The following is a 27,083-nucleotide window of genomic DNA, read 5'->3' on the forward strand; positions in this document are numbered from 1 at the left end:
ATAGTTCCTTCCAGAATGAAGTTCTATGGGATGCAAAGAGCAGCTTTCACGGAGTCCAGTGTGTACTTGCTCAGAGGCTCTGCCCTACCACTCTAGAATCTTCTCTTGGTTGCAGAGAGAGGCAAAGCTGCTTCTCCAACCTGCTTCCTCAGCTCACCACTGCTGAAAGCAAAGATGTCTTGGCTTCACGGCTGGGTCCTCTGGACTCTATACTCTGAGGCCCTCTCTGAAAGTGGCAGCACTACCAATGGCCCTTTGTCAGACATGGCCATGCTTGCTGTTATCTGGGGCTTCATAAGGCTGCTTCCTCCCCCCAAACTTTAATATTTGGGTCACACTGAACATCTTATGGTAGCTCCCCTTCGATTATGCATTTTCCCATTTCCCAGAACCTTCTAAAAATATGTGAAGTAATAGGACAGCCAGATTGACTTCGGTCTTTTCTGCTTTTAGGCAGGAGACTAATGGAACAAAGCATTTTTCTAAGAACAATAACACACAATGCCTGGCAAGTCACAAAATATGTATTCGCATGCCTGGGAGAATGGCTTGGGAAGTCACATAGTAACAGAAGCAATTAAGGAAGACAGGCACGCAATCTCCTAGAAGACAGAGCAGAGCCACAGAAGGAATCGGAGCACAGTTCCTGCATTTCCAGGTAAGTTTAATTCTCTAAAAACGTCAGGGTTGGGAGAAGAAAGAAAATACAGTCTTGTTCTTTGTCTTTCTCACAGTGCCGTTGTATCTGAAAGGAAGAAGCAGATTGTAACCAAAGATAAACTTCCAATTTATGTTAAAATTAGCAGGCTCATCCAGATATTTGGCAGAGATTCTTACTAATGCAGCCTAGAAAAATAAAAGGAATCATTAAAAAACAGCAGATTTGTAAAATTTCAAATATATAAGTGATTATTAGCTGGCTTGATGGAGCAAATGTTTTGAAGCTAATGGGAGCGTGGGAGAGGGAAGAGCTGAACACAACCGAGCATTCTAGTTGAGGACTCAGAGACTTTTGCTCTTTAACTATCCAAAACCTCCTCTCAGCAAAGCAAACAGATTTCATCCTCACTCACACATAAATGAGCAGCAACAATCTACTATGTATCTGTTTTTGGAACAAGGATTAAAGCTTTAGGCTAAAAGTAGAAGCACTGAATAATGGGGAGGAGGTGTCTTGGAGTCAAGTCTGCTCAATATTCCAAGAGTCAGAAAGCAGTAAGTATTAAAAAAAAAAAAAAAGCATGAAAAGCCATGGCTTTTGCTCTACCTCTGAACTGGGTCAGCCCTGAGATGGGGCCTGATAAGAGCTCCCAACTGCTGGAACACTATTTCACCCTTCCATTTTCCACTCGTCCTTCTGTCAGGGCCTACAGCTCTCCCTTCAAACCCAGCTCAGACATTTCCCTTCTGGGTCTAACAGTCATCAGTCACCCGCTGCTCGGTCCTGACCTCCAAACCAGAACAGGTCTCTACCGCTGCACTCGGCAGCGGTTTCACAATGTATTTGCTCATGTGCATGTCCCCTCTGCTAGCCCATGAAATCCTCAACAGGAGCCCTGCATCCCACAGCGTGCACAGAGAGTAGATGTGCAGAAAATACTTCTATATTGAATTGAGTTGGAAATCGTATGGAGCCCTCCAGTCTCTCCTGGTGAGGTCGTTACAGCTGAGATTTCTCTGACAGCCATTTCTAAAGCAGATTTTTGTTGCTGGAAACTCACTGAATTATACATTTTATTTAGGATGAATGATTTCTGCTTTGCAGGTAAAAGTCTGAGCAGGATTCTCAGACTCCTGTAGCTGCCGTGTTTTATTCTGACTCAAAAACAACTTTTAATTGCTCCAAAGAATGTTCTTCGATATATATATTTTTTGAACTAGCAGTTAGGGATTGCATTCTTTTTTTTTTTTTTTTTATTCCGCTTGTTTCTTTTTTTTTCTAAACTTTTTTTTATTATATAGTATAACATATATACAAAGCGAAGAAAGAAAAAAACAGTAATTTTCAAAGCACTGTTCAACAAGTGGTCAGTTACAGGACAGATCCCAGAGTTTGTCATGGGCTACCTATACAATCCTCTCAGATTTTTCCTTCTAGCTGCTTTAGAATATTGGAGGCTAGAAGGATTTTTTTTTTTATCATTACAATAGACTTTTTTTTCTTTTTTTGTGAAAAATAACATAGGTACAAAAAAGCAATAAATTACAAAGCACATTGCAACAATTAGTTGTAGACAGATTTCAAGTTTGGTATGGATTTCAACTCCACAATTTTAGGTTTTTACTTCCAGCTGCTCTAAAGGGATTGTACTTGACATAGGGAAAGTTGGTCTTATAATCGAGACCCTACCAGCTGTCATCCTAGTTCTGCCACCCCTGCAGGGCAACAGTTCTCATACATGTACTTGCAACTTAGCCAAACTGAACCTAACCAAGCTTTCTTCCTAGATCTTCATTTCATGCTCCCCAACCAGCCTGTGTGTTTGTATTTTATGCCTCTGTCAGTCTCCCACATCACCTTGAAAAATGATTAGCACATAATAGTTACTCAATAAATGTTTGTTGATTTTTTTTTTTGAAAACCAAGTTACTTGCTTTATGATCCTTCAGTTTCAAATTGAAATCATCTCTCCCATTATTGCTAATGCGGATGCAGAATTTCCCAATGAACACCAAGGGTCAAAAAAAAAAATACCAAAAAACGTTTTCTCCTTTGAGCACAAGAAGGCTGACACACGTTGACTGAATGGTAACTCTGCACTGGGTCCTTGGCTAGTTTTGTACGGACTGTCTTGCTTTTCATAATAGCCTGTGAAATAGAGGTTTTTATTGTCATTTGTGATGCAGAAAGGGAGATTCAACATCATGCAGCTAATAAATGAGACAAGTAGATGCCAAAAGCCCCTGTTTATTCTACTTAACCATTCTTCAAGAGACACAAACTGAATGTCACCTAAATCCTTTCTTTTTGGTTTCTCACTCTCAATAATACCACGACATGGGCTGTGTTTACTTCTTATAAACTCTCTCTGCTCCAGAAATTTTAAGGGACGATTTAAGGAATTAAGGACTTTTTTTTTTTAAATGCTTCCATTATCGTTGTCAAGAGCAGCCGTCTCAGGCTTCAGAAACTGTGGTAAGACCAAAGGGCTTAACATCAGGAGACTACTTTGAACATTTTGGGTAACATGACATTTACCCATTTGTTATCTAACAAGTTATTTATCTTTCCTGCCTGGAGAGAAGTTCAATGTCTCCTCCACAGAGTCTGATCAAACAGATGAGCATCAAGTGGAAACATTTTGCCTGCTTTCCTGATGCAGTGTGAAGCCACGACAATGGGATATTTAAAGAGATTTGCTGAGACTGCATCGAGACCTGTCTGGGCTTCCTTTGTGTTCCAGCTGCAGTGGAGAAGGACCTGATATTTTCTTTATTCTGTAAGAAGGAAACTGAACACAAGAAGCCTCGCCAGGGAGATAACGAATGCGGTAGAGAGAGGAAAATCTTTGCTATTTCTTCCTCTCTCATCACCACCATATCCAGTCAGTCAGGAAACCCACCTGCCTCCCTACATCCCCCTGCCATTATTATTCTCACCATTTTCCCTTGCTGGAACCATTGCAATACCTCCTAATTTGTCTCCCCGTTTCTACTCTTATTCTTTCCTACCTCCAGGCTGTTCCCGACATGGAGTCGAGTGATATTGTGAAAATATAAATGTGAATATGCAACTCCCATGGTTAAAAACCTTCAAGGCTTCCCATCGCCCTTCAGACACAGGCAAAAATCTTTCATCAGAACTTGAAGTAACTTCAGAGTCTGGCCCCTGCTTGCCTCTCTAGTCTCACCTTGCCCCCTTACCCCTTCCCCATCCCCACCCTAGAGCTGCGTTGGTATACTTTTCTCTTCCTCCAAAGTGTCAGCTCTTTCCTCTGTCTGGATTGCTCCCCCATCTACATCTTCTCCTGGTTAAGGACTTTTAGCTTTCTGATCTTAGCTTAAATGTTATTATATCAGTGAAAACTTCCCCAACTTTCCAAACTGGCTTAGAGCTCCCTCTAAAATATTCTCATAGAGCCTTGTACATCTCCTTCCTAATCACACTTTAACTAATTATCTCGGCGGTTAGTTGATGGCTCAAGACCATATCTGCCCAGGATGTAGCATGGTGCCAGGCACACAGAATGCCTCAGCCCTTCTTTATGGAAGAAGCAAATAAGCCAGGACTCATGGTCAGAAAGTTCTGGTTCTGACGCTTGCTGAGCTGTGTGATCTTGGGTAGGTCATTTGACTTCTCTGGGCCTCGTTTTTCTCATCTGTAAAATGGGGATGATGACAGCTACCTTGCTTCCAGAGATGGTGAGAGAATCAAATGATAAATGAGACTTAAAGCAACTTGGAAGCCATAAAACGTTACGCAGAAATTTTGTATATTTTCTTTCCTTCATTTGGGTTGGCTACTAGAGGATTCAAGAACCCACACAACCCATATCTTATGGCTCCCAGCCTTAAGCTTTCCTAAGGAGTTCTGAATAGCCAGGGGCCTGCTGGTGCCAACACTTGTGGACTTGGCCATTGTGGGAGACAGCTGGGTGAGGGGGTATGGGCAGGAAGCCAGGTCCTTCCTGCCAAAGCAGACTCTGCCTAATTTCCCATGAAAGCCTATTGCCCGTGAAGAAATGAGGAAAACTCCCAACAGGAAGTGTTTGGGTTTTGTGTCAGGGCATGAACAATTTCAGACAAGCTTTTGTCCTCAGGATCAGACATTCCTAAAAATCTCCCTCTCCCTCTTCTTTCCTCACTGCTGCCAGTGGATGAGTTTTTTGTTTCTTTGTTTTTGTGAAAAGCCACCAATTGCATGACAGTATGAGCTGATTTTCATAAGATTTCTGTCAAGTGAAAGGCTTTGGTCATGGCTCAAGGATGCAGTGTAAGAAGTAGGAGCACAGCTGAGCCAACATCTGCGGGTCCATCTTGACCAGCGGATTGGGGTCGTTGCCAGGACAGACCCGAAAGACAGCTCGGGGTGTTGCTCAAAGGAGAGAGGAGAGAAGAAGGGAATTTGAATAAGAAACAACAGCATAGCATTTATATACTTCTGTATTCATTTTCTAATGCTGGGTAACAAATTACCAGAAATTTAGCAGCTTAGAACTGGAAACAGTCTCCATGGATAAGGAGTCCAGCCATGGCTCAGCCAGTCCTCTGCTCAGGCTCTCACAAGGCTGTCCTCAAGCTGCAGCCAGGGCTCCCATCCCAGCCGAGGCCCAGGGTTCCCTCCCAAGCTCACGTGCTTGCTGACGGAATTCATTTCCTTGCAGCTGTAGAAGTCATGCATCTTGTTTCTTCAAGATCAGCAGAAAAGAGTGAATTTCTGACCACTAGACTCTTTTATCGAGAGAATGGGTCAGGCCCAGCCAGGATAATCTCTCCTTTGGAACTTAATTACATCTGCAAAATCCCTTCTATTTACCATATTATATTGGTCGGAAGCAAGTTACAGGTGCTTCCACACTCAAGGGGAGGGGATAACACAGAGGCATGAATGCCTGGGGTGCAAATCTTGGGGCCATGTTAGAATTCTGCTTGCCCTGCCTGCCATGTGCTGAGCTCCTGCATATGTGCATATGCGCGCGCACATGTGTGTGTGTGTGTAACAGAAGTGTCAGCTCACTCTACCAAAAAATCAGGGGAATTTGTTTTAAGGATGTCTTGTGGACCAAGGGTAATGCTGCAGCTTAGATTGAGGAAAGACAGGAATTGGGATGTGGCATGCAGAGATGGAAGGGTAGTTTTACACTCCTTTTGACAAGAAGGGTCACTTAAAAAAAATTTATTGAGATCTTTTCACACACCATACAGTCCATCCAAAGTATGGATGGACTTAAAATATCGGTGGCTTACGATATCATCACATAGTTATGTATTCATCACCATGATCATTTTTAAACATTTGCATCACTCCAGAAAAAGAAATAAAAAGAAAAAACTCATACATGCCATATGCTTACCCCTCCCTCTCATTGACCACTTGTATTGCAATCTACCCCATTTTTAACCCCTTATCTCCCACTATTATTTATTTTTTGTCTTTATTTTTTACTCATTTATCCATATCCTGGATAAAGGGAGCACCAGACACAAGGTTTTCACAATCACACAGTCACATTGTAAAAGCTATAAAATTGTACAATTGTCTTCAAGAATCAAGGCTACTGGAACACAGTGCAACAGTTTCCGATACTTCCGCCTACCCCCTCCAATACACTATGAACTAAAAAGGGTCATCTATGTAATGCATGAGAATAACCTCCAGGGTAACTGGAAGAGTCTTCAACTAGGAAGAGTTGCTTTTTTTAAAAAAAAATTTTATTAATAAAACCAATCAACATACAAATAAACATTCTTAATGTATGACCATTCTATACTTGATGTGCAATCAATGACTCGCAATATCATCACACGGTTGTATATTCATCACCATGATCATTTCTCAGAATATTTACATCACTTCAGAAAAAGAAATAAAAAGGAGAAACTCGTACATATCATACCCCCTAACCCTCACTGGCCACTAGTATTTCCCTCTACCCAATTTATTTTAACATTTGTTCCCCCTATTATTTACTCATTTTTAGTCCATATTTTTTACTCATCTGTCCACACCATAGTTAAAAGACGCATCAGAACAAAGTTTTCACGATCACACAGTGACTTTGCAAAAGCTTTATCATTATACAATCATCTTCAAGAAACATGGCTACTGGAACACAGCTCTACAGTTTCAGGCACTTCCCACTAGCCACTCTAATACACCTTAAAGTAAAAAGGAGTTATCTATATAATGCGTAAGAGTAACCTCCAGGATAGCCTCTTGACTCTATTTGAAATCTCTCAGCCACTGACACCTTATTTTGTCTCATTTCTTTCTTCTTCCTTTAGGTCGAGAAGGTTTTCTCAATCCTTGATGCTGAGTCCCAGGGAAGAGTCCTTGACAGCACATGGCACTGCCTATGGAACACGGCTAAACATACCCCCTCCTGCACTCTGGGTGCATTTGCTTCATTATGGTCTCTCTCTGGGGACCGACTTCACCTGCTTTCCAATTTATGCTTCACAGTTGTAGCCACATGTTGTCACAGGTTAAACCATTCTCTCTTTTTCTCTCTCTCTTCTAGCTCCAAATTCTCAGAGAAGGCATTCTTGGACCAGATGCCCATCCGTAGTGCAGTCTCTGGGACCAGAGTAGTGAGGGCACATGCCACAGACATGGCTGCTGGGAACCGTCTCCCCCCCCACACACACACACAGTGACAGTGCAGAGTGGGAAAGATGAGAACCAGTTCTCAGAGAAAGTGACACAGGTCCCAAAACATTTCCACTGCGTGGCATAAGGCATCAAGTCAAGAGCCATTTTATATATATATATATATAAGCCGCACTGTCTTGCACATATGTTAGCAGCGATGCCCTTTGGTTAGTTGTGGAGAGAACAGGAGGGAGTATGCTTAGCTGTGCTCCACAGGTAGGGCCATGTGCTGCCGAAAGTGACTCTCCCTGTCAAAAGGAGTTTAAAACCACCCTCCCATCTAGCAGCACTTAGATAATGGTTGACCCCACGGAAAGAATACAGCAGCTACAGAGAACGCAGCTACAGCACAGAGGGCCTAATTTAAAGACAGAGCCCTGGCAGTGTCTGACAAAACCTTCCCCAGAAACAGCTGATAAAGAGGCTGCTTTGAGCAAATGCAGCACGCAAAGAAGTCCCGGGTGATAAAAAGGTCTGGAGGAGGAAGGGAATGTCCCAGCACAGACCATACTGCTCATGTCCTGATGGGAATAAAGTGAGACACACCGAAGATAATCCCAACAGGGCCAGTCCTTTAACCTCAGCCATGCTGCTGAGGAGCAGCCCCAGAGTCATCTCCGAGTTCCTGGTATCAGAATCCTCGTGTCTTACAAGGACACACAGTGATGTGTAAGCTGTGTTGTGCTCCTCGTTCCAGAGTCGGGGTGCATTACCCTCAAATCCTTCTGTGTCTTTTTTTTTTTGTATTAATTAAAGAAAAAAAAAAGAAATTAACCCAACATTTAGAAATCATTCCATTCTACATATGCAATCAGTAATTCTTAATATCATCACATAGATGCATGATCATCATTTCTTAGTACATTTGCATTGATTTAGAAGAAGAACTAGCAAAACAACAGAAAAAGATATAGAATGTTAATATAGAGAAAAAAATAAAAATAATAATAATAGTACAAAAAAAAAAAGACAAACAAAGAGACAGACAAAAAAAAACCTATAGCTCAGATGCAGCTTCATTCAGTGTTTTAACATGATTACTTTACACTTAGGTATTATTGTGCTGTCCATTTTTGAGTTTTTGTATCTAGTCCTGTTGCTCAGTCTGTATCCCTTCAGCTCCAATCACCCATTATCTTGCCCTTTTTCTAAATCCTGCTGGACTCTGTTACCAATGACATATTCCAAGTTTATTCTCGAATGTCCGTTCACATCAGTGGGACCATACAGTATTTGTCCTTTAGTTTTTGGCTAGACTCACTCAGCATAATGTTCTCTAGGTCCATCCATGTTATTACATGCTTCATAAGTTTATTCTGTCTTAAAGCTGCATAATATTCCAGCATATGTATATACCACAGTTTGTTTAGCCACTTATCTGTTGATGGAGATTTTGGCTGTTTCCATCTCTTTGCAATTGTAAATAACGCTGCTATAAACATTGGTGTGCAAATGTCCGTTTGTGTCTTTGCCCTTAAGTCCTTTGAGTAGATACCCAGCAATGGTATTGCTGGGTCGTTTGGCAATTCTATATTCAGCTTTTTGAGGAACCGCCAAACTGCCTTCCACAGTGGTTGCACCATTTGACATTCCCACCAACAGTGGATAAGAATGCCTCTGTCTCTGCATCCTCTCCAGCACTTGTCATTTTCTGTTTTGTTGATAATGGCCATTCTGGTGGGTGTGAGATGATATCTCATTGTGGTTTTGATTTGCATTTCTCTAATGGCCAGGGACATTGAGCATCTCTTCATGTGCCTTTTGGCCATTTGTATTTCCTCTTCTGAGAGGTGTCTGTTCAAGTCTTTTTCCCATTTTGTAATTGGGTTGGCTGTCTTTTTGTTGTTGAGTTGAACAATCTCTTTATAAATTCTGGATACTAGACCTTTATCTGATATGTCATTTCCAAATATTGTCTCCCATTGTGTAGGCTGTCTTTCTACTTTCTTGATGAAGTTCTTTGATGCACAGAAGTGCTTAATTTTGAGGAGCTCCCATTTATTTATTTCCTTCTTCAGTGCTCTTGCTTTAGGTTTAAGGTCCATAAAACCGCCTCCAATTATAAGTTTCATAAGATATCTCCCTACATTTTCCTCTAACTGTTTTATGGTCTTAGACCTGATGTTTAGATCTTTGATCCATTTTGAGTTAACTTTTGTATAGGGTGTGAGAGATGGGTCTTCTTTCATTCTTTTGCATATGGATATCCAGTTCTCTAGGCACCATTTATTGAAGAGACTGTTCTGTCCCAGGTGAGTTGGCTTGACTGCCTTATCAAAGATCAAATGTCCATAGATGAGAGGGTCTATATCTGAGCACTCTATTCGATTCCATTGGTCGATATATCTATCTTTATGCCAATACCATGCTGTTTTGACCACTGTGGCTTCATAATATGCCTTAAAGTCAGGCAGCGCGAGGCCTCCAGTTTCATTTTTTTTCCTCAAGATGTTTTTAGCAATTCGGGGCACCCTGCCCTTCCAGATAAATTTGCTTATTGGTTTTTCTATTTCTGAAAAATAAGTTGTTGGGATTTTGATTGGTATTGCATTGAATCTGTAAATCAATTTAGGTAGGATTGACATCTTAACTATATTTAGTCTTCCAATCCATGAACAAGGTATGCCCTTCCATCTATTTAGGTCTTCTGTGATTTCTTTTAGCAGTTTTTTGTAGTTTTCTTTATATAGGTTTTTTGTCTCCTTAGTTAAATTTATTCCTAGGTATTTTATTCTTTTAGTTGCAATTGTAAATGGAATTCGTTTCTTGATTTCCCCCTCAGCTTGTTCATTGCTAGTGTATAGAAATGCTACAGATTTTTGAATGTTGATCTTGTAACCTGCTACATTGCTGTACTCATTTATTAGCTCTAGTAGTTTTGTTGTGGATTTTTCCGGGTTTTCGACATATAGTATCATATCGTCTGCAAACAGTGATAGTTTTACTTCTTCCTTTCCAATTTTGATGCCTTGTATTTCTTTTTCTTGTCTAATTGCTCTGGCTAGAACCTCCAACACAATGTTGAATAATAGTGGTGATAGTGGACATCCTTTTCTTGTTCCTGATCTTAGGGGGAAAGTTTTCAATTTTTCCCCATTGAGGATAATATTAGCTGTGGGTTTTTCATATATTCCCTCTATCATTTTAAGGAAGTTCCCTTGTATTCCTATCTTTTGAAGTGTTTTCAACAGGTAAGGATGTTGAATCTTGTCAAATGCCTTCTCTGCATCAATTGAGATGATCATGTGATTTTTCTGCTTTGATTTGTTGATAGTGTATTACATTAATTGATTTTCTTATGTTGAACCATCCTTGCATACCTGGGATGAATCCTACTTGGTCATGATGTATAATTCTTTTAATGTGTTATTGGATATGATTTGCTAGAATTTTATTGAGGATTTTTGCATCTATATTCATTAGAGAGATTGGTCTGTAGTTTTCTTTTTTTGTAATATCTTTGCCTGGTTTTGGTATGAGGGTGATGTTGGCTTCATAGAATGAATTAGGTAGCTTTCCCTCCACTTCGATTTTTTTGAAGAGTTTGAGGAGAGTTGGTACTAATTCTTTCTGGAATGTTTGATAGAATTCACATGTGAAGCCGTCTGGTCCTGGACTTTTCTCTTTAGGAAGCTTTTGAATGACTGATTCAATTTCTTTACTTGTGATTGGTTTGTTGAGGTCATCTATTTCTTCTTGAGTCAAAGTTGGTTGTTCATGTCTTTCCAGGAACCCATCCATTTCCTCTAAATTGTTGTATTTATTAGCGTAAAGTTGTTCATCGTATCCTGTTATTAACTCCTTTATTTCTGTGAGGTCAGTAGTTATGGCTCCTCTTCCATTTCTGATCTCATTTATTTGCATCCTCTCTCTTCTTCTTTTTGTCAATCTTGCTAAGGGCCCATCAATCTTATTGATTTTCTCATAGAACCAACTTCTGGTCTTATTGATTTTCTCTATTGTTTTCATGTTTTCAATTTCATTTATTTCTGCTCTAATCTTTGTTATTTCTTTCCTTTTGCTTGCTTTGGGATTAGTTTGCTATTCTTTCTCCAGCTCTTCCAAGTGGACAGTTAATTCCTGAATTTTTGCCTTTTCTTCTTTTCTGATATAGGCATTTAGGGCAATAAATTTCCCTCTTAGCACTGCCTTTGCTGTGTCCCATAAGTTTTGATATGTTGTGCTTTCGTTTTCATTCGCCTCGAGGTATTTACTAATTTCTCTTGCAATTTCTTCTTTGACCCACTCGTTGTTTAAGAGTGTGTTGTTGAGCCTCCACGTATTTGTGAATTTTCTGGCACTCTGCCTATTATTGATTTCCAACTTCATTCCTTTATGGTCCGAGAAAGTGTTGTGTATGATTTCAATCTTTTTAAATTTGTTAAGACTTGCTTTGTGACCCAGCATATGGTCTATCTTTGAGAATGATCCATGAGCACTTGAAAAAAAGGTGTATCCTGCTGTTGTGGGATGTAATGTCCTATAAATGTCTGTTAAGTCTAGCTCATTTATAGTAATATTCAGATTCTCTATTTCTTTATTGATCCTCTGTCTATATGTTCTGTCCATTGATGAGAGTGGTGAATTGAAGTCTCCAACTATCATGGTATATGTGTCTATTTCCCTTTTCAGTGTTTGCAGTGTATTCCTCACATATTTTGGGGCATTCTGGTTCGGTGCATAAATATTTATGATTGTTATGTCTTCTTGTTTAATTGTTCCTTTTATTAGTATATAGTGTCCCTCTTTGTCTCTTTTAACTGTTTTACATTTGAAGTCTAATTTGTTGGATATTAGCATAGCCACTCCTGCTCTTTTCTGGTTGTTATTTGCATGAAATATCTTTTCCCAACCTTTCATTTTCAATCTATGTTTATCTTTGGGTCTAAGATGTGTTTCCTGTAGACAGCATATGGAAGGATCCTGCTTTTTAATCCATTCTGCCAGTCTATGTCTTTTGATTGGGGAATTCAGTCCATTAACATTTAGTGTTATTACTGTTTGGATAATATTTTCCTCTACCATTTTGCCTTTTGTATTATATATATCATATCTGACTTTCCTTCTTTCTACACTCTTCTCCATACCTCTCTCTTCTGTCTTTTCGTATCTGACTCTAGTGCTCCCTTTAGTATTTCTTGCAGAGCTGGTCTCTTGGTCACAAATTCTCTCTGTGACTTTTTGTCTGAGAATGTTTTAATTTCTCCCTCATTTTTGAAGGACAATTTTGCTGGATATAGAAGTCTTGGTTGGCAGTTTTTCTCTTTTAGTAATTTAAATATATCATCCCACTGTCTTCTAGCTTCCATGGTTTCTGCTGAGAAATCTACACATAGTCTTATTGGGTTTCCCTTGTATGTGATGGATTGTTTTTCTCTTGCTGCTTTCAAGATCCTCTGTTTCTCTTTGACCTCTGACATTCTAACTAGTAAGTGTCTTGGAGAACGCCTATTTGGGTCTATTCTCTTTGAGGTGCGCTGCACTTCTTGGATCTGTAATTTTAGGTCTTTCATAAGAGTTGGGAAATTTTCATTGAAAATTTCTTCCATTAGTTTTTCTCCTCCTTTTCCCTTCTCTTCTCCTTCTGGGACACCCACAACACGTATATTTGTGCGGTTCAAATTGTCCTTCAGTTCCCTGATCCCCTGTTCAAATTTTTCCATTCTTTTCCCTATAGTTTCTGTTTCTTTTTGGAATTCAGATGTTCCATCCTCCAAATCACTAATTCTATCTTCTGTCTCTTTAAATCTATCATTGTAGGTATCCATTTTTTTTCCATCTTTTCTACTTTATCCTTCACTTCCATAAGTTCTGTGATTTGTTTTTTCAGTTTTTCTATTTCTTCTTTTTGCTCAGCCCATGTCTTCATGTCCTCCCTCAATTTATCGATTTCGTTTTTGAAGAGGTTTTCCATTTCTGTTTGTATATTCAGCATTAGTTGTCTCAGCTCCTGTATCTCATTTGAACTATTGCTTTGTTCTTTTGACTGGGCCATATTTTCAATTTTCTGAGCGTGATCCATTATCTTCTGCTGGCGTCTGGGCATTTAGTCAGATTTCCCTGGTTGTTGGACCGAACAGGTTGAAAGATTTTTCTGTGAAATCTCTGGGTTCTGTTTTTCTTATCCTGCCCAGCAGGTGGCGCTCGTGGCACACGTTTGTCTGCGGGTCCCACCAGTAAAAGGTGCTGTGGGTCCTTTAACTTTGGAAAACTCTCACCCTGGGGGAGGTTCGCCAGCCGAAGCGGCTTGGAAGAGTGCCAGCTGGCCCGGGGATCTGAACGTGGGGAGGGTCAGTGGCCGCCACAGCCCGGGAGAGCGCCCATCCGAATCTCCTAGTCAGCCCGGGGCGCCAAGTGTGGTGGAAGGGCGCCAGCCGCTGCGGCCCGGGAGAGTGCACCGTTCCCAGCCCGCCGGGAAGTCACGTGTTTGGAAGGGACCCTGGTCACCGTTCTCCGTGGCCTGGGGATCTCCGATCCAATTCCCCCAGTTGGTCCGGGGGGCCGCGCGTGGTGGGGGCGCCAGCCGCCGCGGCTTGAGGGGACCACCTGTCCAGTTGTCCCAGCTGGCCCGGGAAGGGGGAAGGGAGTGACTCCGGCCACTTGCCGCCCCAGCCCGGGGAAGCCCGCGCCCCTCAGCGATCTCACCGGAGCAGGTTCTCCCAGCCAGTCAGCCATTCCAGGATGGGGTACGCTGTCTTTTTGATCTCTGTCGTGGCTCTGGGAGCTGTTCTCTATCGTTTCTACTCCCCTAGTAGCTGTTCTGGACGAGGAACTAAGATCCGCGCATCTTATTAAGCCGCCATCTTCTCCGGAAGTCCTTCTGTGTCTTCATATACTCAAAAGGTCATTTCAACATTGACATATATGGGTATAGAAATGTGTACCCGGATCAGTGAGCTCTACTGATGATCACAGTCAAGATGCTGAAGCTCAGAGGGGACAAAACTAGGTAAATACTCCCTACCCTTGGATTCAGCGAGGCTTCCTTACATCTGGGTATTATGCATGTTATGAATCATTCTCTAAAGGGGCAATTTGACCCAGCTGGTGGTAGAGGCCCCCTGGATGCAGATCCCTGGTGACATCTCTGCAGGTACTCTGTAACACATAAGGGGGCCTCAAAAAAGCTTATTGAATGAAAAAAAATTGATAAATTGTATCATCTAGCCACTGTAATGGCCATTTGCTATCTTTTCCAGTAGATGGTGACCCTCTAGGACCACTTTGTCTAATACTCTTTTCGTTAGCCACCCGTAGCTTTTTTTCTTAATGTTTTTTGTTGTGAAATATAACATACACAAAAGCAATAAATTTCAAAGCACACTGCAACAATTAGTTGTAGAACAGATTTCAGTGTTTAGTTATGGGTTACAGTTCCACAGTTTTAGCTTTTTCCTTCTAGTTGTTCCAGGACACTGGAGTCTAAAAAGAAATATCAGTATAATCATTCAGCAGTCATACTCATTTATAAATCCTGTCTTCTCTGTTATAACTATTTCTTCTCCGTCAATCGTTCTCCCAGTCTTTATGGGTATTTGGGCTATGCCCATTCTAACTTTTGCATGTTAGATAATATGAGATAGGGGGATGAAACTAGTTGATGTTCTAGAAGGGCTGGCCCCTCTGGGTTTCAGGGACTTCTCTGGTCCCCGATGGGACCCATCTTGAGGTTGTAGGTTTCTGGAAAGTAATCATAGTGCATGGACCTTTGTAAAAATCTCAGAAAAAGCTCCACGTATTCTTTTACGTTGTCAGGAATGGTTTTGGCTGGGGTTTGGCAAACCATGGTAAATAGCAATATCTAGCTGAGGCTTGCATAAGAGTAACCCCCAGAACAGCCTCTCCGCTCTATTTTTTTTATTCCTCATTATTTTCTAATTTTTCTACAATTTTAAATTGTATTTGTTTATTTTATTTTTTATGTTTTTTTGTGTTTATTGATATATATTATATATTCACATACTCTGTCATCATCCGAAGTATACAATCAGTGGTTCACAATATCATCATATAGCTGTACATTTATCATCACAATCGACTTTTTCTTTCTTTTTTGTGAAAAATAACATAGATACAAAAAAGCAATAAATTTCAAAGCATATTGCAACAATTGGTTGTAGAACAGGTTTTAGAGTTTGGCATGTGTTACAATTCCAAAATTTTAGGCTTTTACTTCCAGCTGCTCTAAGATAATGGAGACTAAAAGAAGTATCAACTTAATGATTCAGCAGTTATACCCATTTGTTAAACCCTATCCTCTGTATAACTCGACCGTTACCTTTGATCTTTCTCCTACTCTTTAGGGGTATTTGGGCTATGCTTATTCTAAATTTTTCATGTTGGAAGGGCTGTTGATAATATGGGATAGGGGGATGGAACTAGTTGATGTTCTGGAGAGGCTGGGCCCTTTGCATTTCAGAACTTATCTGGTCCAGGAACCCATCTGGAGGTAGTAGGTTTCTGGAAAGTTACCCTAATGCATGGAACTTTGTAGAATCTTATATAATGCCCTAGGTGTTCTTTAGGATTGGCTTGGATGGTTTTGGTTGCGGTTTGGCAAATTATGATAGGTAGCAATGTCTAACTGAAGCTTGCGTAAGAGTAACCTCCAGAGTAGCCTCTCGACTTTATTTGAACTCTCTTAGCCACTGATATCTTATTTGTTATACTCCTTTTCCCCCTTTTGGTCAGGATGGCATTGTTGATCCCGTGGTGCCAGGGCCAGGTTCATCCCTGGGAGTCATCTCCCATGCTGCTAGGGAGACTTTCACCCCTGGATGTCATGTTGCACTTAGCAGGGAGGGCAATGATTTCACTTGTACAGTTTGTCCACTCTATTTGAACTCTCTCAGCCACTGATACCTTATATTGTTAAAATTCTTTTCCCCTATTGAGCAGGAAGGCATTGCTGATCCCACAGTGCCAGGGCCAGGCTCATCCTTGGGAGTCATGTCCAATGTTGCTACGGCGACTTTCACCTCTGGAAGTCATGTCCCATGTAGGAGGGAACATAATGATTTTCCTTGCAGAGTTGGGCTTAGAGAGAGAGAGAGAGCAACAAAAGAGGTTTTCTGGAAGCAACTATTAGGCATAACTAAAGGTAGGCTTAGCTTCTCTTCTACAGAAATAAGTGTCACAAGAGCAAGTCTCAAGATCAAGAACTTGACCTATTGACCTGGGACTCCCTAATGTTTGTTTTGAGACAGTATCAAGGGTTTCCCTGGGGGTGAAGTTTAATTGCTTCATGTTTTTTCTCCTGTCCCTCAGGGGACTTTGCCAATACTTTTTAATTATCTGCTCAACATACTCTGTGATATATCCAGGTATTACCTTAAACTATTCAGAATGACAAGCCTTCATTCCAGTTCTGGACTCCATGTGTTTTTGGTGTTTAAATGAGCTATCCAGCAGGTGAATTAGTTTATGTGTTACAGAAAATTTAAGTTTTGGACAAAATAAACTTCTCTTCCTTTAGTCTCAAATAGTAGGTGAAGTTCTAAAATACAGACCATATTATCCTTACCCCTGTATTCTTGTTTACCACACATAGCTTTTTTTTTTGTATGCTGTATGGTGGGGGTCACATTTTATTCTTTTTCCATGTGAGTATCCTATTATTGCACCACCATTTAAAAATTCTTTTTTTGTTTGAGGGGGGTGAGGCGAGTGCATGGGCCAAGAATCTAACCCAGGTCTCCCACATGGCATGCAAGAATTCTACCACTGAAGTAGCCTTATATCCCCTCATACATAGCTTTCTAAATTTAAATTAAAATGAATTAAAATTAAATAAAAATTCTGTCCCTTCATCACACCAGCCACATGGCTGGTGGCTACAAATAGAGCATTCTCACCAGTGCAGAAATGGACACTGCTGCTGTAGGAGGTGGGGTCTTCATGGGTGCCCACCGGGACCTGTGTCGGGACCCTATAGCACTCTGCCCAACAATCATTTATCGAGTTAATCTCAGACTACACTTCATCTCTCCATGGAATACCTTATTTCCCCCCAAGACTCTGGGCAAACCTCTGTCTTATGTGATACTGCGTTCTCTTGAAGTGGTCCATTCCCAAGACTGTCCTGCTGCAACTAGTAAAGCCTTCGAGAGCAGGGATGGACTCTGTTAAACCTCCACCATCTGTGGTTGACAGAGCATGGATGCTCAAGAGGATTCGGTGAACAAAACCCAACGGGAAGAAGGAATGGCTGGCTGATAGCAAATTTCTGTTACAAGTCAAGTTGATGAGAAAGTAGGGGTGAATGCTGTGCAGGCTGTGTCAGGATAAGGGAAGGATCTTGATGGCACATCTCCAGGGGAACACGAACCACATAAAACCTATTTTAAATTAATGACCAGTTTCTCAGCACCTATTAGTTTCCACAGAAGGTTTTCATATTTTCGACTTCTTCTTTCTCAACATGTGTTCTGGTTGTTTAAATGAGCTATCCAGACAGGTTGAGTTAGATTATGTGCTACAGGAAATTTAGGTTTTGGACAAATAAACCTCTCTTCCTTTAGTCTCATATAGGAGGTGAAGTTCTAAAATATGAACCAATGTCATCCTGTATTCTGAATTTTGTAACATTTTTATGTAACTGTTTTAATGCTGTATATAAAGTTATGCTACTTGCTTTTTTCATGCAATTGTGTGTTCTAGAAATATATGCATGCTAGTACATATTGATATATTTCATTCACTTTGATTACTCAATAGTAGTTGTGGTGGTTTGAAGGTATATGTACCCCCAGAGAAGATCATGTTCTTAAAGCTAATTCATTCCTGTGCATGCAGACCTATTGTGGATGGGACTCTTTGATTAGGTTATTTCAGTTGAGGCATGCCCTAGATGGGTCTTAATCCTCTTATTGGAGCCCTTTATAAGAAGCTGACAGAGAAGAATCCACACAGAAGCTAAAAGAGACAGAAGACAGAAAAAAAAAACCAGATAAGCTTAGAGAGAAAAGCCAGAGAAGCTGAGAGAGGACATACGGAGAAAAGAGAGGAAGTGGCTGAAGCCAGAAATTGGAAGCAATGAAACCTGAGAAAGAAGGGAGAGACCAAGCAGACATTGCCATGTGCCTGGTCACGTGACAGAGGAACTGCGGTTCACCAGTAGCCAGTCTTCAGGGAGAAAGCATCACCTATTGAAGCCTCAGTTTGGTCATTTTCATGGTCTCAGAATTGTATGTAAGTTAATAAATTCCCATGATTAAAAGCCAGCCCATTTCTGGTATAGTGCATTTCATCAGCCTTAGCAAACTAAAACAGTAGTCCATCCTTTTTATTCATTCTTCTGCTAATGGATATTTGTGTTGTTTCCAATATATTCATTATTTAAACAGTGCTGCAATAAAAAAAAATCTTACCCATGTGTCTCCATGGAAGGGGAATTGCTGAATCACAGAATTTGAATATTCCAAACTCTATTAGACATTGCTAAATTCTCCCCAGAATGGTGGTACTAATTTGTATTCTCACCAGCAATATCTGAGCATTCCTGTTTCCCCACATTCTTACCAATTCTTGGTATTTCAGCTTTAATTTTTTTGCCAACATAATGAGTGTATCATTTTGTTGTTTTAATTGGCATTTCTCTGATCACTAGTAGCATTTCCAGATATTTATAGGCCATTTAGGTTTCCTTGTCTGGGAATTGCCTGCTTATATCTTTTGCCTTTATTTTTTAATGAATTGTTTCTCTCTTTCTTATTGACATAAGTTTTTACATATTCAGTAAACTTTTTTCTGCTCTGGTTTTCAATCTAAGATTCTTCTAGCTAGCTTAGGAAAGGTTTTGTAAATACCGGAACCAAGGGCCAGAAAACAGATACAAACATGCCCAAGAGAAAGATTTAGGCTAACCAAAGCCAAGATAGTATTTGCTAGTGTTTTAATTTCCCTGCTGCTAAAATAAATACCATACAATGGGTTGGCTTAACAATGGAGATTTATTGACACATGGTTTTGGGGCTGGGAGAAGTTCAAAACTGAGGCATTAGCAAGATAACATTTTTTCCTGGAAGACTGGCATTCTGGGCTGGCTGCTGGTGATCCTTGGTCCTTGGCTTTCCTGTCACATGTCAATGCACATGGGTCATCTTCTCTTTTCTGGTTTCGTGTTGACTTCCAGCTTCTGGCTGCTCCCTATGGCTTCTTTCTATCTGACTATCACTCTGCTTATAAAGGATTCCAATAATCCAGATTAAAATCCAACTGGATTCAGTGGAGCCATACCTCAACTGAAGTAGCATCTTGAAGAAAGTTTATTTACTACGGGTCCACATTAGAATGTGGTCCGAGCATAAGAGCAAGAACAAACTGCAGTACACAATGTGATCTGCCACAGCTTATAACCTCTCACAGCACTTAAGGATTTTTTCCCCCCAAAGTACTGGAGAACAGCACGTCAGTCTACAAAATTTAAAGGGAATGGCCATATCATATTGTGGCCTGACATCTGTTCTCCACGGAGGTGCTGTCCCCTCGTTCCCTGGCTCCAATTACATTGCATTTTGACAGTAAATTGTTGCTTTGTTTGCAGCATTGGCTGTTCTGACTGAATGATGGACTGCATGATGAATCGATGCTGTCAGAAAGACAGAACGTGGAGCATTTTAAGACACTGAGGTATGTGAACTAAATCCCCCAACTCATCTCTCAGAAACAACTGCCTAGGACAGGCCTCTTTTTGAAAACATAAGCTCTGGTGACAAATTTTACTCATTTTGACAGAGTGCTGCACCTTTTTAAAAAGAAAATCCTTCTATAAGCAGCAAAGTAATTCACATGATGATCTATCCAGCTATGCTTCCTTTGGAGAGTGGAAAGGGAGATTATATCTATCAATCATTGCTCACCCATGCAAACTTTCTTGTATTTCACCTAGGTGGTCCAGTCACCAAACGAAGCCCTGCATACTCTTCAATGAATTAGACACAATACCTGCTCTTGAAGAATCCACAGGCTAGCCAGGGATATGTACATGCAAACCCATGGTTAAAATATAGTGCAGTGTTGGGTGCTATAAGGAGGATAATGCAGGTATCATGGGCTCATAGAAGAGGAGGCAGCTCATCATCCAGCTCCTTCCAGATGCAGCTCGGAAAGTGTCCCAACTCCATCTCTGTGCACATCCATTCTCTCTCCACTTTCCACATTATACTGAAATTGTCTGCTTATGTGTTTTTCTCCCCAACAAGGCTCTAAGCCAGGGTTTCTCAACCTCAGTGTTATTAATATTTTGGGCCAGAAAAAATTCTGGTGTAGGAGGAAGTCCTGTGCATTACAGAATGTTCCGCAGCACCATTGGCCTCCACCTGCTAGATGCCCGTAAAACACTCCACCCTCACACATCAGTTGTGACAAACAAAATTGTCTCCAGACATTTCCAAATGTGCCCTGGAAGCAAAATTGTCCCCATTGGAACCTCTGTTCTAATTTCTTCCAGAGCATCAATCACATTTTCCTCACCTCTAAAATCCTAGTGCCCAGGACATACCTGGCACTGTGAACCAAACAGAGCTTTGCTTGGAGGAGTGAGAAAAGATGTTTGATTTGGATTTTGAAGGATCCATAGGAATTATCTGTGTCAGCATTCTCCTGTAGAACTTTCTGCAGAGATGGAATGGGTCTATATCTGCACTTTCCAATATGTAGCTCCTAGCAGGTGTGACCTTTAAGGACTTGAAATGTGGACTTTTAAGTTTATTTAATTTTATTTACTTTAAGTTTCAATAGCCACATGTGGCTAGAGATGTGCCATATTAGACAGCACATCTCTAAGCATTGACCAAATGCAGTTTTCTTCTGTTGGGTTTGGATGGTTTTCCAAACATTCAGAAACATACTTAAACTTCTGGCTCCTCTATTGTCAAAGCCTTAGGCAGCATGGAGTAGAATAAATTGAATATTACCAGGCTTCACTCTAAGGGATAGTCATAAATGAGTATCGATTTTACCAAATGCTTGTTCTACACCAATTGTGAAGACTGTATTGATTGTCTCTTAATCTGCTAATGTGATGAATTACATTGATAGATTTCGAAAGTTATATCTTCTTTGCATTCCTGGGATAAATCATGCTTGACCTTATTTTTAAAACCTATCCTTATATACTGCTAAACTGGTTTTGCTCCCATTTAGATTTTTTACATCTATGTTTATAAGTAAGGTTAGCCAGTATTTTTTGAATAATGATTTTGGTTTAGGTATCAAATTATTTTGTCTCATAAAATAAGTTTATTTCTTTGTCTAGTCTCTGAACAGTTCGTATAAAATGGGTGTTATCTGTTCTTTGAATATGGTACAATACAGCTATAAATCTTTTGTGCTCTGTTTCCTTTTCTGGGTAGGACATTTTTGACTCCTGATACCATCTGTTATTTTGTTAAGACCGTATTAGTAATAGGTGACAAATGTAGTTGTGCTATGTGTCAGGTCCCCATTCTAATCTAAGCATTTCAACAACTAATATTCATTCATGCAGCACAATAGTCTTATGATGTAGGTACAATTATTATTCCCATTTCACACATGCTAAAACTGAGGCAGATAAGGGGTAAGTAGCTTTCTTAAAGTTACCAAGTGGGAGATCCAGAACCAAGTCCATGTGGTCCGGCTGTAGAATCTGTGCTCTTAACTGCGACACGCCAGTAAGTTTTTCTTTCTCTTCTTGGATAAATTTTGCAAACTTAAATTTTTCTAGAAAAATTATCAATGTCTTTAAAATTTCAAAGTTATCGACATGAGGGTGTTATGGTATTCACATGATATTCTGAAATCTCTATCTTTTTATCTCTAATCTTATTTAATTTGTACTTTTCCTTCTTTCCTTCATGACTTTTGCTAAAACTTCATTTTACTAGCTTCCCTCCCTCTCCTGCAACAAACTAGATTTTAATTATAGGATGGCTTGATTTTGCTATGAAATAATGCAGCAAGGAGTACAAACACGAATGGGAGTGTATATGAAACAAAATTGTACATAGTGTGGTAATTGTTGAAGCTTAGTAAGTGAGGATCCATTATACTGTTCTCTACGTTAGCTCATGTTTGGAAATTTCCATTAAAAGGTAAATAAAAATAAATGAAAGAATCTGATTTTGTTTTAAACAATTTCCATTATTTAAAAAAATTTTGTTAAATTTCCCAATTTCCCTGTAAACATCCATTTACACTTTTTTTTTAGTTTAGTGTTTTTGTTGTTCTAACATTTTTAAATTTCCAGTGTGGTTTCCTTTTTAAGCCATGAAATTTTTGGACCCATTTCCAGCAGTTGTCAATATATCCATTATTTCGAATTTGTGGAAAATATGCTTTGTGCCTATCATTAAATCATGCTTGCCAACAGTTTTTTCAAACAATCATATAATTTCTAGTGATTTTTGTATTTTTTTAAATCAATTTCTGAGAGATCTATGTGGATGCTTCCTCTTTTAATTGTAGATTAAAGAAATTGGTACATTTCTCTTAGTAATTCTTTCAGCCTTCTTTTTTTTTGCTTTTCAAAGCTATTCATGATTGTTATATCTCCTTGTTTTTATTTACTTTCATAAATATGTAATATTCCTAGTTTTTATTTGCTTTTATAATTATGTAATATTCCTATTTTTAGCCTTAAGTTCTATTTTGTTAGATATGGATATTGCTGTCCTACCTTTATTTTGGTTATCAATACAATGTATCTTTTCCTATTTGTTTTAACTTTCTATGTTGTTTCATTTTAGGTGTGACATATACAAAGTATAGCTAGATTTATTTTTAGAGTCACTCTCCTAGTGCCCACTTATAGTTAGGGTTATTTTTACATCTATTAAGATGAATTATATTTTTGAATGGATAGACACCATTACATATATGTACATATAAACATATAAGAGAAGTATGCGGTGGTGGGTTTTTCCTTTGCTTCCTCTCCTCTTCTCTTTTGTCCTCTATTGAACTGACGACTTTCTTTATTTGCTTTTTTCCCTTCCCACTGAATCCAAAGTTATGGATTGTGTTTTTATTCTTATAGAAGATAACCATACGCATCTTTAACTTTCTCTTCTAACCGAATGGAAAGTTATATGTGTAAACTCCTTCCTAACAAGATACGGACTTGAACATGCTCTGAGTTATGCATATTATGTTATTGTTGTCCGGTAAAAAAATTCTAACCCTTTCAGTCGGAACAAAATATGTTTTATAAACGACCATCACTTATTTAGATTTACAATATATTTTACTGATTTCTTTGTGCATCCTTGCTTTATTCAATGGGTTTATTTTCCTTCTTGCTGAAGTATATTCTTCAGTAGTGCTTTTAACAGGGGTGCGTGGGCATTAAACTCTCTTATTGCACTTGAAGTTGATTTTTCACTCATTCTTGAAAATATTTAGCTGCACAGAGATTACTAGCTTCATTATTCTTTTTTTACAGGACCTTAAATATATTATTGCATTTTCTCTCAACTATTCTCACATTTTGAAGCCCAAAGCAATCTAATTATTTCTTTGCAGGCAGTCTGCATTTCTTCCCTGGGGGCTTTTTTTTTATATCTGATGTTCTACTATTCTATCACAAGGTATTAGTATGACACTTTCTTATTTATCCTACTTGTGATTTTTCTTTTCATATTAAGAATGTATGTTCAGAACTTCCGGAGAAGATGGCGGCTTAGTAAGACGTGCGGGTCTTAGTTCCTCCTCCCGAAAAGCAACTAAAGAAACAGAAACAATACAAAACAGCTCCCGGAGTCACGACAGAGACCAAAAAGACAGCGTACCCCATTCTGGAACGGCTGAACGGGTAGGGAGAATCCACTGCGGTGAGATACCCGAGGGGTGCACGTTTTCCCGGCTGGGGCGGCTGGCGACTGGGGTCCCCTCCACGCACGTGGCTCCCCGGTCTGACTGGGAACATTGGATAGTGGGGCCCTCCCGTCACGCTTGGCGTCTCGGGCCAGCTGGGCAATTTGGACCGGCAATCCCCCAAGCTGCGGCCAGCGTCCCCCGCCTCCACGCGCGGTTTCCCGGGCGACTGCCCTGCAGACAAACGACCGCCACAAGCGCCACCTACTGGGCAGGAACAGAAAAACAGAGCCCAGAGATTCCACAGAAAAACCTTTCAACCAGCTGGGTCCCACACCCAGGGAAATCTGATCAAATGCCCAGACACCAGCAGAAAATAATGGATGACGCTCGGAAAATTGAAGATATGGCCCAATCAAAGGAACAAACCAATAGTTCAAATGAGATACAGGAGCTGAGACAACTAATGCTGAATATACAAACAGAAATGGAAAAACTCTTCAAAAACCAAATCAATAAATTGAGGGAGGACATGAAGAAGATATGGGCTGAACAAAAAGAAGAAATAGAAAATCTGAAAAAACAAATCACAGAACTTGTGGGAGTGAAGGACAAAGAAGAAAAAATGGAAAAAACAATGGATACCTACAATGGTAGATCTAAAGAGACAGAAGCTACAATTAGTGAACTGGAGAATGGAACAACTGAATTCCAAAAAGAAACAGAAACTATAGGGAAAAGAATGGAAAAACTTGAGCAGGGAATCAGGGAACTGAATGACAATATGAAGCGCACAAATATACGTGTTGTGGGTGTCCCAGAAGGAGAAGAGAAGGGAAAAGGAGGAGAAAAACTAATGGAAGAAATTATCACTGAAAATTTCCCAACTCTTATGAAAGACCTAAATATACAGATCCAAGAAGTGCAGCGCACCCCAAAGAGAATAGACCCAAATAGGCGTTCTCCAAGACATTTACTAGTTAGAATGTCAGAGGTCAAAGAGAAAGAGAGGATCTTGAAAGCAGCAAGAGAAAAACAATCTGTCACATACAAGGGAAACCCAATAAGACTATGTGTAGATTTCTCAGCAGAAACCATGGAAGCTAGAAGACAGTGGGATGATATATTTAAATTACTAAAAGAGAAAAACTGCCAACCAAGACTCCTATATCCAGCAAAATTGTCCTTCAAAAATGAAGGAGAAATTAAAACATTTATAGACAAAAAGTCACTGAGAGAATTTGTGACCAAGAGACCAGCTCTGCAAGAAATACTAAAGGGAGCACTAGAGTCAGAAACAAAAAGACAGAAGAGAGAGGTATGGAGTAAAGTGTAGAAAGAAGGAAAATCAGGTATGATATATATAATACAAAAGCCAAAATGGTAGAGGAAAATATTATCCAAACAGTAATAACACTAAAAGTTAATGGACTGAATTTCCCAATCAAAAGACATAGAATGGCAGAATGGATTACGACCCAGCAATACCACTGCTAGGTATCTACTCAAAGGACTTAAGGGCAAAGACACAGACGGACATTTGCACACCAGTGTTTATAGCAGCATTATCTACAATTGCAAAGAGATGGAAACAGACAAAATGTCCATCAACAGACGAGTGGCTAGACAAACTGTGGCGTATACCTACGATGGAATATTATGCAGCTTTAAGACAGACTAAACTTATGAAGCATGTAATAACATGGATGGACCTAGAGAACATTATGCTGAGTGAGTCTAGCCCAAAACTAAAGGACAAATACTGTATGGTCCCACTGATGTGAACCGACATTCGAGAATCAGCTTGGAATATATCATTGGTAACAGAGACCAGCAGGAGTTAGAAACAGGGTAAGATAATGGGTAATTGGAGCTGAAGGGATACAGACTGTGCAACAGGACTAGATACAAAAACTCAAAAATGGACAGCACAATAATACCTAAGTGTAATGTAACTAGGTTGGAACACTGAATGAAGCTGCACCTGAAATATGGTTTTTTGTTTGTTTGTTTGTGTGTTTGTATCTTTTGTTTTTGTTTTTTTCTTTTTCCTTTTTATATATATATATTTTATTAGTATTATTATTTTAATTCTCTTCTCTATATTAACATTCTATATCTTTTTCTGCTGTTTTGCTAGTTCTTTTCCTAAATCGATGCAAATGTACTAAGAAATGATGATCATACATCTATGTGATGATACTAATTACTGAGTGCATGTGTAGAATGGAATGATTTCTAAATGTTGTGTTAATTTCTTTTCTTTTTTTTTGATTAATAAAAAAAAATTAAAAAAAAAAAAAAAAAAAAAAAAAAAAAAAGAATGTATGTTCAGGGTGGTGCGATGGTGGCTCAACAGGCAGAATTCTCACCTGTCATGCCGGAGACCTGGGTTTGATTCCCGGTGCCTGCCCATGAAAAAATAAAAAAGAATGTATGTTTAGCTTTTAGAACATTCCTAGGTATTAATTTTTTGAAAAATTACATCCATCTGCTCTGATGTTCTCTGGAAATTCTTTCTCTTGTGGAACTACCAAATGCATGGTGGAGTGGTGGACATTTTACACTTTATGTCTACTTCTTTGGACTGCATTTTAGTAATTTTCTAAAACATGTCTTCTGATTCATTAATTCTCTGTACATCTGTTTTTATTCTACTGTTTGAGAAATCCATTCAGATTTTTATTTCATGATCTGATTTTTCATTTTTAGGATTTCTACTAGGTTCTTTCTTTGTGTGTGTGCTGTATGGTGGGGTCACATTCCATTCTTTTTCCATACAACTGTCCCATTATAGCAGCACCATTTGTTGAATTTCTTTATTTTGGGGGGAAGTGCATGGGCTGAGAATTGAACCCAGGTCTACGGCATGACAGAGGAGAAGTCTACCACTGAACTGCCCTTGTACCCCATCTACTAGATTCTTTTATATCCATCTTTTTTTTATATAATTATTTAGAAAAAAAAGTTCAAGATC

General features: G+C 39.6%; 1 long non-coding RNA gene across 1 annotated transcript; it reads left to right on the plus strand.

Annotated features, from left to right (window-relative positions):
• Positions 1-497: 497 nt before the first annotated feature.
• LOC143643377 (uncharacterized) lies at positions 498-21,962 on the plus strand. The gene is made up of 3 exons (XR_013156247.1): positions 498-658; positions 19,857-19,942; positions 20,202-21,962. It is a non-coding gene; the product is annotated as an uncharacterized LOC143643377 (long non-coding RNA).
• Positions 21,963-27,083: the final 5,121 nt, after the last annotated feature.

The sequence above is a fragment of the Tamandua tetradactyla genome, chromosome 8 (genome assembly GCF_023851605.1).
Source record: "Tamandua tetradactyla isolate mTamTet1 chromosome 8, mTamTet1.pri, whole genome shotgun sequence".
Taxonomy (NCBI): Eukaryota; Metazoa; Chordata; class Mammalia; order Pilosa; family Myrmecophagidae; genus Tamandua; species Tamandua tetradactyla.